Source organism: Oncorhynchus keta, unplaced genomic scaffold, assembly GCF_023373465.1.
Source record: "Oncorhynchus keta strain PuntledgeMale-10-30-2019 unplaced genomic scaffold, Oket_V2 Un_contig_496_pilon_pilon, whole genome shotgun sequence".
NCBI classification, from domain to species: domain Eukaryota; kingdom Metazoa; phylum Chordata; class Actinopteri; order Salmoniformes; family Salmonidae; genus Oncorhynchus; species Oncorhynchus keta.
In genome coordinates this window covers 291,644-304,005 of record NW_026288052.1, presented here as the reverse complement: position 1 = coordinate 304,005, position 12,362 = coordinate 291,644, and the positions used below count along the sequence as shown (strand labels likewise).

At 41.3% G+C, this 12,362-nt stretch overlaps 1 long non-coding RNA gene across 4 annotated transcripts; it reads right to left on the bottom strand.

Annotated features, from left to right (window-relative positions):
• Positions 1–147: 147 nt before the first annotated feature.
• LOC118374772 (uncharacterized) lies at positions 148–11,053 on the bottom strand. 4 transcript variants are annotated; one of them, XR_008119573.1, is made up of 7 exons: positions 11,018–11,053; positions 10,301–10,409; positions 9,732–9,786; positions 9,427–9,646; positions 3,635–3,843; positions 3,405–3,455; positions 148–3,171 (listed from the first exon to the last, which is right to left on the bottom strand). It is a non-coding gene; the product is annotated as an uncharacterized LOC118374772 (long non-coding RNA). The 4 variants fall into 4 exon arrangements; XR_008119572.1 differs by having other exon boundaries at positions 9,427–9,576; XR_004823668.2 differs by lacking the exons at positions 10,301–10,409; positions 11,018–11,053 and adding an exon at positions 9,893–10,027 and having other exon boundaries at positions 9,427–9,576.
• Between the last annotated feature and the right edge of the window lie 1,309 nt (positions 11,054–12,362).

Here is a 12,362-nt window from a genome sequence, read left to right as displayed (position 1 = left end):
GCACATGAGTTTTCACAAATAATCTCTTGTACTGTACACGGAGATAGCCTACCAGTAGTTGGACATTAACTCTACACATTTCATGCACTTTAAACGGGTTGGTACAATGCTGGATTAATAAGGACATGGGACAACACAGTGTTAGCTTCAGGAAGTGATTTAGTAAGATAGAACCAGATACAGTGTACAGAACATCACTGGTACTGCATTACGCCACGCTACACCTCCTTTTAGTGATAGAGAGGAAGAGACAACACACTTTAGAAATATGGTACAAATCTTCATAAATATATTTAGTGTTAGCTTTATGAATGTCTTTCGTAAGATAAGTACTGTAGTACAGCATGCTACCAACACCATAAAACCTGTACTTGTCTATTGTGTACATCTGTGTAAATCACTCAAGAATTAATGGCTATAAGATCAAGGCGTACTACAATCAAATCTAATACTTTTATAGATTATTTACACTGTTACAAATGTATGGATTACAACACTTCCCCACAGATTCACGGGACATAGTCCTCAGAGTAACGTCATGAATACAATAATGAAGAATGTAAACCTGTTCTATAGCATTCTGTTCAGGCTCTGACAGGCCTGGTACGTTTCCCAGCCTGAGGTTGCTCTCCTGGGCTGTAAGCAGGGGATCTCTGACAAACTGGAGGGGGTATCAGCAGATTGAGGACAGAGGGAGCTCTTCTCTGTGGCAGTGGAGAGAAGATAAGGCTGGACAGAGTGATTATATAGTTGTTAGATACTGCATGTGTAACAGAATAACTTTACGTCCGTCCCCTCACCCATACCCGGGCGCGAACTCTGCACACATCGACAACAGTCACCCTCGAAGCATCATTACCCATCGCTCCACAAAAGCCGCGGCCCTTGCAGAGCAAGGGGAACTACTACTTCAAGGTCTCAGAGCAAGTGACGTAACCGATTGAAACGCTATTTAGCGCGCACTGCTAACTAAGCTAGCCGTTTCACATCCGTTACACATGCACACTTTTGAGTTGAGAGTTAAGAGAGGAAACTGAACTGTGATATATTGGATAACAATGTTGGATAACCTATTTTGGAGCTGTGAGAAAAGCCACCTTTCTTATACCTGCCATATGGTGCATCACTAGTATCACATGATTTTGGAATATAATCAGATGAATTGAGGAGATGACATGAATTGATGTTGCAACGTTTAAAACATTTCAAATGTTCACAGATCCCTTGAGGACTATGGTGTTTTGCCAGGTTACAGGACACTAGTATGGAGTCCACAGAAACCCACACCCCTGGGTAGAGGGACTCAGTGGATCTGTTTTTAAAGTCCACAGGTGGGTAAATATACCAGAGGACACTCCTAAACCACACCATTGCCTCGGTTGTTTTTATCACGTTCCAGTCCCCCCCTCCCCAGTGACAGTTGGCCCCTGGTGATTCCTAGGATTTCTGTCCCATGCCACTCTACCTCCCAATAACAAAACCCAATATGAAAAACCTGTGGACTACACTAAATCTTTAGCCTGCGTTGAAATCTGTCTAGGTGAACAGGATTAGGGTTGAATGGCTGGAGCCCGGTTACCGAGATTTACTGCCCCAAAACCACTCCCCTTTCCAAGGATAAATAACTGTGAGAAACCAGTAAATTATAATAAATCATTTATATGAACAGCATCGCGTGAAATGGAACTGTTAAATGATGTGCAATGTCTAAATCGGTCTTCTCTACGGCGTCTGTATGATGAATCAACACTGAAGGTGGGGACAGACATCCTATCTCAGTATGGAGCGCTGTTCACAATGCATGTCGAACTGTCATTTCATCATGGCAACGTGTTTTCTTGTGACAGGTACAGTTGTTGCAGCATAGCAAGTAATATAGTAATATAAAGAGCGAATGCCCGTCTAGAGCGAATGCCCGTCTAATTTACCCATCTCCATATGGCTTTCGGGCGTCACCTTGTTTTTTTATTTTGAAAGATTATACTTTTTTTCAATTGCAGCTGCAGTTTTAAAACATCCTATCACTCAAACATCATTGCATTGTATCAGTGCACGCGCGAACACTCTCTCGCAGTCTTGTTCTCTCTATCAACTCCATTCAAATTGCATCCAAAATAGATCACCTTGTTCTAGATTAATATATAGCCCTATACAGAGATGTCCTAGCCTACCTCTTTCAGGTAATACATTCAATGCCGTAATAGCCTTATATTTAGCTAATTAATAATGGGTTATGCATAGTAAGAGTGTTATTTACAGTACGCACACACCTGTGCTCCGCTGACCTCTCCTTAAAAAACGCTCTTTAGCCCTTCCAATCCCATGCAGGAAAAACTAGACTAAAATACATTGCTGGGCATTATATGTTTATGATTGCTAAATACAGCAGCCAATAGAACTCACGGGTCGTTTGAAAGAAGAGCAAATGGGCGCGATAGCGGTAGGCTATATCAGTTATTTATTCGGACTCATTACCATTCAATCTTCGTGAAGAGAAGTGAAAGCATTCCGTTTCTAATTCTAGTCCAATATTATTAATGGATGTCATTAGAATGATGAAGATAAGGACAACGAAAAGTATTTAATTGAACTGTTGAAAGCGAGGAAGGAATGAAGCAACAATAGAGAAAGAGGAAGTAGGCTAATAACATTAGGGGAATATTATGAAAGGTATATATGCGACAGCATACTAAGTATACAAATAAGCCATACTATATTTCAAACTTTAAATCAAATTCTTTAGCCTATACTTGTAACTTTGTAGGCCGCATGTGCTGCACACGAATCGCATGTTCTCTTCTGCTTTATCGTGGTTTGAACAATGTGCGTAATTCCAGCCCATATAATACAGTATAATGCAGTACAGTAATACAGTTCACACTAGTTTCATTTATTTACCTAAGAGAGCATATAGCTAGCTACATCTATGGGCTTTTATGTTTGTCTGTCGTGCGTACTGTGCAGTAGCCTATATCATACATGTATTGGATAACAGCAACTCTAATCTGGATATGGTTGCTCCTCTGTCTAGACAAAACCTGTGACCAGCATTGAAATCTGTCTGGGTGATCAGGATACGGTTTCTCCTCTGTCTCCCGGCTCTGTTATGTTCCCCTCAGATGGAGAGGCGTCTGTGGGCTGTGTTTGGGTCCAGTGTCAGCTCATAGGCATCTGATGGGGGAGACAGATAGACTAATTACATTACAAATAATTATGCATTTTTAGTGTAATTGACAAATATGTTTGATTGATAGTGATCATGAGATCTAATTGATTATTTATTGATGAAATAACTGACAAGGGAGTTCACAAAATACCTCCTCAATGTGATCTCTTAACTCACTGTGTGTGTGTGTGTGTGTTTTTGTGATGGTCAGGTCTATACAACAAACATAATTACACACCTACATTTCTTCAGGCCAGACTTTAACCAGTACTCTGCATTATTGTTCAGACTGTAAGAGAAAGAGATTAACAGTGACACAAACAGCATGTGTTTGAAGTTCAGTGTGGAAAATACACACCTTAACAGGAGGGCTATACTGTTCTAGAACTGTCAGGAGCAAGCAATGATTTGTACAGGTACCTTATTTCACTAAAATACCAATTTTACATCCACACATTGTATTTCTACCTGAGTTTTACATTACAGTCTGGATGCTCCAGTGCAGCAGAGAGAATCTTCACTCCTGAGTCTCCTATGTGACTGTAGTCCAGATTTAGCTCTCTCAGTGCAAGAGGCGTCACTACAGTCCCAGATTCAAATCCAGACTGAATCACATCCGGCTGTGATTGGGAGTCCCATAGGGTGGTGCACAATTGGTCCGGGTTTGCTGGGATAGGCTGTCATTGTAAATAAAATTAGTTACACAAGCTTCTGATTACAAATAATATGCCATCACAGTAATATAGAGTCTACATAGGTATGTCAGTGTCACAAACTACAGTAATTGTATCTCTGTTTTGATCTCCAAGAAAATGTATGACAAAAATAATGCTGAAGACTTAAAACTGATAGGTGGAAAGAAATCAACCATGGAGTAATGAAACTGGTCAAAAACTTCAACAGATCATTCAAATCAAAATCTAATTGTATTTGTCACATACACATTTTTAGCAGATGTTAATGTGAGTGTAGCGAAATGCTTGTGCTTCTAGTTCCAACAATGCAGTAATATCCAACGAGTAATCTAACCTAACAATTTCACAACAACTACCTTATACACACACAAGTGTAAAGGAAAGAATAAGAATGTGTACATATAAATATATGGGTGAGCGATGGCCGAGCGGCATAGGCAAGATGCAGTAGATGGTATACAGTACAGTATATACATGGCATTGTTTGAAGTGACTAGTGATACATTCGAAACTAGTATGGAGATATGAAATAAGACATAACAACGCGAGATTGCTTCTCTTACAGTACATAAATATTTTTTTATAAATACATTGAGGTTTCACAGTACTTACAGCACTACTCTGGAGGCTTTGACCACTGGCAGCATCCTCAGCAGACCCTCTGAACCAGAGTATTTTCTCAGGTCGAAAATATCCAGCATCTCTGAGGTCAGCAACACAAAGACCAGAGCTGAACACTCTGCAGGTGAATGTTTGGCCTTAGAGAGAATTCCCGATCCCAGGTGCCTTTGGATCTCCTCATTCAGCTCATTCCGACAGTGGTACAGGCTGATGCACTTCTCTGGAGAGGGGTTCTCCTTGATGTATTCTACTGTTTCCTTATGGCTCTGTGAGCTGCTTCTTGTCTGTGTTGGTAGACCTCTTAACAGAGTCTGATTGGACTCCAGAGAGAGGCTGAGAAGGAAGCTGAGGAAGAGGTCCAGGTGTCAATTCTCACTCTTCAGAGCCTTATCTACTGCACTCTTATGGAGGTCCAGGTGTCAATTCTCACTCTTCAGAGCCTTATCTACTGCACTCTTATGGAGGTCCAGGTGTCAATTCTCACTCTTCAGAGCCTTATCTACTGCACTCTTATGGAGGTTGTAGAGAATTCATTAGACGTCAGAGGGTCATTGGGTGTGGTTTCCTGTTCTGCCATCAGATTTACATTGTTGAACATGAGAAAGACATACAGAGCAGTCAGACACTCCTGGATGCTCAGAGGCACAAAGCAGTACACCTTTCTCTGGTACAGCCCACACTCCTCTCTGAAGACCTGTGCACACATTCTGAAGTACACTGACACTTCAACATCGATGCCCTACTCTCTCAGGTCTTCCTCTTAGAAGATCAGGTTGCCCTTTTGCAGCTGTTGAAAGGCTACCTTCCCCAATCCCAGAATTATCTGATTTAATGGGGGTTCCATCTCTTGTTCTATAGCATACTTCAGATTCATCCGTGTGGTCTGAAACATAAGGAAATGTGTACACATTTGAGTCAGCGTTTTGGGCATCTTTCCACTCTCTGCTTCAACTACCAGATTCTTCAGAACAGAGGATGAAATCCAACAGCATACTGGAATATGGCACATGATGTTCTTGATGATATTCTTCAAATATTCTTGATGACTTCATGTGTGTGAGGATTCTTCTGGCCTGGTTTGGATCAGTCATTCTCTTGATGAAGTACTCATCCTTCCGTGAGTCACTGAACCCTCGCATCTCTTTCACCTGGTCAACACACTCTAGAGCAGGGGTGTCAAAGTCAAATGGACGGAGGGCCAAATAAAAAATTTAGCTACAAGCCGAGGGCCGGACTGTTCGAATGTTCATTGAAATTTTTTTAAATGACGCATATAGTCTAGTGAACCTAATTGAACCTACTGAAAACCTAACAAATATATTCCAATATGATCAGATAAATAAAGCAATATTTTCTTATGGCTCTGTCAGTAATCTTTAATTTTCAACAGACACAAAAGACAAATTTCCTTTATATAAAAATCCCCATAACATGAACATTAAATGAAAGAAACCGGTATTCAAGGCACCATCAGTAGCCTATATTTTCTATTTTAGCAAAAGTGGGCTAAATTTACTTCAAAGAAAAAAACAATAATAGCAATTTTCTATCATCCACTCAACTGAAATATTTTTAAAATATAATTGGATTGAAATACAATAAAATAAAGTGCAAAAATCTATTAATCAAAAACAACACTTTGTTTAAGGAGAAGTAACATGCAGTGAAAACAAATATTAAACTTTAACTTTTAAACTTGAACTGAGTAAAAACTCTAAATATGTGATTGCACAGTAATGTTCACTTGTTTGAGGTTGAGGGTGATACTTGGTGGTGTCCCATCTTTTCCACAAGTTCATCAATGTTCGGGGTAAGGCTCTGAGCTGAGGAAATCCTCAGAATTGAGTGGAGGTGTTCAGCAGTAAGTCGACTTCTGTGTGATGTTTTGTTCAAGTTCATCAAAGAAAACAGTTGTTCACACAGGTATGTGCTGCCAAACATAGACAACGTTTGAGCAGCCTGGATGCGCAGCTGGGGCATTGTGTCGGGGAGGAAACGGGCGAACTCCGCAGCACCCACTGCCGCATATTTTGCCCTCAGTGCATCATTGCATTGGAGGTCAATCAACTCCATTTGGAGGTTTGGTGGTGAGCTTTCCACGTCAACAGCAAATGGGTTACCGAGCAGTTCCAACCTGCTTTTTGTGCTTCAAAGTCAGCAAATCGGCGTCGAAAGTCAGCGGCAAGCATACCTATTTTATCAGCCAACTGTGCGCTCGGGAACGCACTGGTAGAGAGCTTCTCTTTCATGGTCTGGCAGCTGGGAAAGTGGCTCAAATTTTCTTTCCGCATCTGCGTCTCCCACAGAGTCAGTTTGGTTTTAAATGCCTTCACTGTACTGTACATATCAGAGATGACACGATCCCGACCCTGCAGCTGCAAGTTCATTGCATTCAGATGACTCGTAATGTCACACAGAAAAGCCATTTCACACAGAAACATTTCGTCTCGGAGTTGTGTTGTGTCTTTCCCTTTGCTGTCCAAGAACAGACAAATCTCCTCACGAAGCTCGAAACATCTTTGAAGCACCTTTCCCTGGCTTAGCCATCGCACCTCTGTGTGATAAGGCAAATCACCATGCTCCGTTTCTAACTCCGTCAGAAATGCCTTGAACTGGCGGTGATTCAAACCTTTGGCTCTGATAAAGTTAACTGTGCGCGTGATGATGCTCATTACATGCTCCATTTTCAAGGCTTTACAGCACAACGCTTCCTGGTGTATGATACAATGATAAGCTGTCAGCTCACCTGTCGCGTTTTCCTCTTGCATCTTTTCCCGTATCTTCGCCACCAGTCCGCTCCTGTGTCCACACATCGCAGGTGCTCCGTCGGTTGTCAAACCCACGAGTTTTTCCCAAGGCAGCTCCATCTCATTTACACATCTTGACACCTCTTCATACAAATCATGCCCCGTAGTTGTGCCATGCATAGGACGTAAAGCCAAAAACTCCTCTGTCACGCTTAGGCTGGAGTCCACTCCGCGGATGAAAATTGACAACTGGGCAATGTCAGAAATGTCGGTGCTCTCATCCACAGCCAAGGAATATGCAATGAAATCTTTTCCCTTTTTCACAAGCTGCTCTTTTAGATTGATGGACAACTGGTCTACTCTCTCGGCAATGGTGTTTCTGCTCAGACTCACATTTAAAAAGAGTTGCCTTTTTTCTGGGCAAACTTCGTCACAAACTTTAATCATGCAGTTTTTGATGAAATCCCCCTCCGTAAATGGCCGGGCTGATTTAGCGATCTCTTCTGCCAAAATAAAACTGGCCTTGACAGCAGCCTGGCCTTGTGATTTGGCTTTTTTGAACAGAGCCTGTCGAGATTTGAGGCCTCGTTTTAATTCCTCTGCCTTTTGTAGCCTTTGTTCCATGTCCATATTCTTGTTTTTGTCCGCGTGTTTCGTTTCATAATGTCGTCTCAGATTATACTCTTTCAGTACCGCCACACTTTCTCCACACAGAAGACACACAGGTTTTCCAGCTACCTCCGTGAACAAATACTCCGACTCCCACCTTGTTTGAAACCCCGGTTCTCAGTGTCCACCTTCCGTTTTGCCATTTTTGATGGGTATCTGAAAGTTAATTTTACTGTGATGCTGACAACTGCTGTGCCAATAAATATTGAAATGAAGCAGCCTACTGCTCGGTGCGTCACCGTTGCATTGTGGGAAATGTAGTATTGGTGCGTGTAAAAGATCTGCGGGCTGCCGGCTTGCTGCGGTCTGCGGGCCGGTTCTAATAATAAATCAAGATCATCCCAGGGGCCGTAAAAAACCTTCTCGCGGGCCGGATGTGGCCCGCGGGCCTTGACTCTGACATATGTGCTCTAGAGGAATGCGATTGGCTGGTGCAGGTCGGGAGGTAAACCAGATGCGAGCATAGGGAAGCAGATTTCCCTGGATGAGGTTTGTAAAGACAACACATCCACTGTGGTTGGCTTTGTGACATAACACCAGGTCTTGCTCTCAAAATCTAGAGGAAGACGCCATTCATCCAAACCATCAAGGACAAACACAACATTGTACTTCTTGAGGTCTGAGATTCCAGATTTTTGATCTCAATAAAAAAAGTGATTAAGTTCCATCTAACTCTTTTCCTCCATCAAATTCAGCTCCTGAAAAGTGAGTGAAAAGACGAGCTGGACATCCTGGTTTGCCTTTTCTTCCACCCAGGCAAGAATAAACTTCTGCACAGACACTGTTTTTCCAATGCCAGTGATTCCCTTTGTTGCATTGTTCAGATATTCTTGTCTTGTCCAGGTAAGGGTTTGAAGATGTCATTACATTAGAATGACATCTTGTGTGTCTGGTCTCTTGCATGCTCTCTCAATCTGTCTCACCTCATGTTCATTGTTGACCTTGCCACTTCCACCCTCTGTAGAGCTCGGTATAGATCTTATTGAGAAATGTTGGGTTCCTTCAAACAAATACTCAGACCGCTTCTTCAGATGAGATTTTAGGTTGTTGGCACAAAGCAAGCTCGCCATAGGAACCTATCAATGCATAAGTATTTCATATTCAAATGTTAACATCATGTAGGAAGTGTGGCCTAATCTACTTGTTAGCATATGAACAAGTTAAAGTGACTCCCTTATAAATATGTGAATCATGCTGTCATTCTTTTTTCATGGAGACAAACTTTAATAGTCAATTTGAAGTTTTCCACACCCTGGTTAGCAGTTGTGGAGAAGAATCTGGGGCAAATATATGCTTTGAAAACTTTGGGGAAGCAGCTTCAAGGGTGGAAACATTTCTAGACCATTCAAATGAACTGGAAATCTCTGATGACATCCAACAATTCTTTGCAAACTGCAGAATACACAGATGAAGCTTCCTACAACTCTTGATTTCTAATATGCTGGTATTTCTCAGTGAATGAGAGAGTTTAGGAATTCTCTCAACTCTGTGTCGGCATAAAATCAATATTAAAATAGATACCCCTTACTTTTTTCCAGTGTGTCTTGCAAACTCTTTCTGGTTCATTACTCTTCAGGACATGAATTGTGATCTTCAGAGCCCCTTTGCTGGCATTCTTCTCCTGCTCCTGATATTCAGCATCCATCCCTTCCTCATCATTCCACTGACCCTGGGTAATCTGGACACATAATTATTCTATACTTCTTCAGATGAGACTTTAGATATGAGAGGGACTAGTCTTCAAACAACTAAGGAAGATAAAGATCAAATCAGAGGAGAGCATTTTGAATTGTTGTTGAATTTCAATAAATAATATGTGACTATAAAACACACCTTGGCTATGGACCCCAGGTCTGTTTGATGACTGTTAGTCTCAGACTGATCCCTCCTGTTGGAATGTACAGACAAAACATAAGGTTACAGACACTACAGGTAATACACACACACCTCTTTATATCACTCACAAAGGTGAACACAATCGTTTCTATACTCACAACAGTCCCCTTAGCTATGAACACCATTAAAAGGTACACTGTTTTTGTTGTCATTTGAGTCTTTGTAATAAAACATTGTATAGCTTCAAACTATGTTAACAGCAATCATGTTGAGCTCGTGATCTGTCAGTCCTTGCATCTATAGCTCCATCTGCAAATTTGAGAGTAGTTACATTTCTGAAACAGCCAACAGCCCCAACACCTGGTTTGCTGTAAACATGAGTGAATGGACGGTTGGTTTTAAAGATAACTTCTGCAGTGTGTGTATATGGGGTTTCCTGTTTACACTCTGTATCCTATTATTCATTAGGTTAGACTAAAGAGGGCATCTATACTTCTAAAGTTCCTTTCACAAAGTCATACAGTAAAGCTTGTCCAAAATACCTTAATACAACCTGAGCCACTCACCTCTATTCAGTAGGAAAGACTCCCTCACTAAAATAATGGAGTTATTGACTGGTCACTCTTCATGGACACACAGCTGGGAACAGGTGAGTCTGCTCTCTCCTGCTGGTCCCTATTAAAATAATTACAGCTTACTAAATACCAGAGTTTACATTCTGTATTTGTATCCATGCTTTTTAGCAATGACGACTATCATTCTCCGTGTTATAAGGTGAACATACGGCATACACTTTTATATTGTGCCATTTATTAGAAAGTTATCATTGCCATTAAACAAGGGAAATGGGATATTAAAAGGTCCACTGTGATATTTACAGCAATTCTTGATAATTTAACTTAAATATATCCACTGATTCTAGAAGTACATCATTTTTTAACACTTCATGAGTTAAGTTCAACTGTTTAGACTGTGTTGTTACAGCATTCAACAATGCATTTAATGTTTTTAAAAAAGAATGGAAACCGAAACCTGTGATTACTTTGGAATCATTGAACCAAAACAACCTCAAAAATAACTAATCGCTAAACAACCAGTAGAGGAAGGCCTACATGAGAAAAAAACAATGAGTTAAGCATTCTGGCACAGCGGCCAGGGCAATACTGTCACGATCGTCGTAAGGAACGGACCAAAATGCAGCTTGGTATGTGTTCATGATGAAGTTTTTAATAAAAAGAAAGCACTGAACACAAACTATACCAAAACAATAAACGAATACCGACCGTGAAGCTTTAATGAGAACTGTGCTGACACAAGCAACTAACATAGACAATCACCCACAAACAAACAGTGAAACCCAGGCTACCTAAGTATGATTCTCAATCAGAGACAACTAATGACACCTGCCTCTGATTGAGAACCATACTAGGCCGAAACATAGAAATCCCCAAATCATAGAAAAACAAACATAGACTGCCCACCCCAACTCACGCCCTGACCATACTAAATAAATACAAAACAAAGGTCAGAACGTGACAAATACAGTCTGTAAGCTTACCATTTAGAAGAGATGCCATCGAGTCAATCGCATCCAAACTCCCTCACAAAGGGAGCTCAATCACCTCAAGAAACTCCACAGTGTCCTCAATCTTCCTAGCTGCTCTGTATTCACAAGAGTGGACATTTCTTGTGCTTAGTGTTTGTTTGGTCTTCCATAAAATCATGCTTTTCAAATGCTCTTTAAAAGAGGCATGCTTCTCCAGTCCTTTAGTGATGCCACTGGCATGTTTCCAAATTGAGTAGCCAGTTTGAGTGAAAGCTCTGTCCGAATTAACATTTAAGTCCCTCTCTAGTCTAGCATTCAAACCACTCTCTGTGATTGAACCAGGTGCTAACTACAAAAGGCCTGCTTTTCCTCACTGAACATGCGGCTCGGGTAAGTGTCAAGACAAACAGGTGCTTGTTGTTGTTGTTGTTGTTGTGGTTCCCTTGTGCTGCAGGTGCTAGGCCCAGGCTCTTTTTGATAAGCAGGTGGTGCGGGGGATTTGCGGGTATTGCTGCTCGGCTCCTTGTGGTCTGGCTAGCAGAATGCTTGGTGAGCTCGCCATCGCTCTAGGTTTGGTGGTCCTCAGTTTTTATTCTCTTAGCTTTTTTCTTAGCATAGCCATTAACTAGCTGTAATTATTAAGCACTACCAAAACTTAACAAAGCTGGTTACTAGTTAGCATAGAATCTGTAGCTAGCTGTCTGTAAAAGTGACTGTTTTCCCTCTGTGAGAAACAAACCCGGTCAACAACAAGGTAATGAAGGCGGTACCAGTGCCAAGTCAGAATATATTGTTTTATTTTAACGTAATATTACGTTATTACGTCCCCCCTTCCACCCCCTCCTCAGATTGTGAGATTGTGCACTACTGGCAGGCCTGGAAGCGCTACATTGGCAAAACCGGGCATGGTAATTAATAATTATTTGGGGTTGCTTATATTTATCTTGTTACACACAAGTGTTTATTGAAAATGTGTTTTTTGAAAATCCCAACACCCCCTGAGACACCCGCAGGGAGTGGGGTCACGGCCAGAGTCACCATTGTACAGCACCCCTGGAGCAATTAGAGTTAAGTAAAGTTAC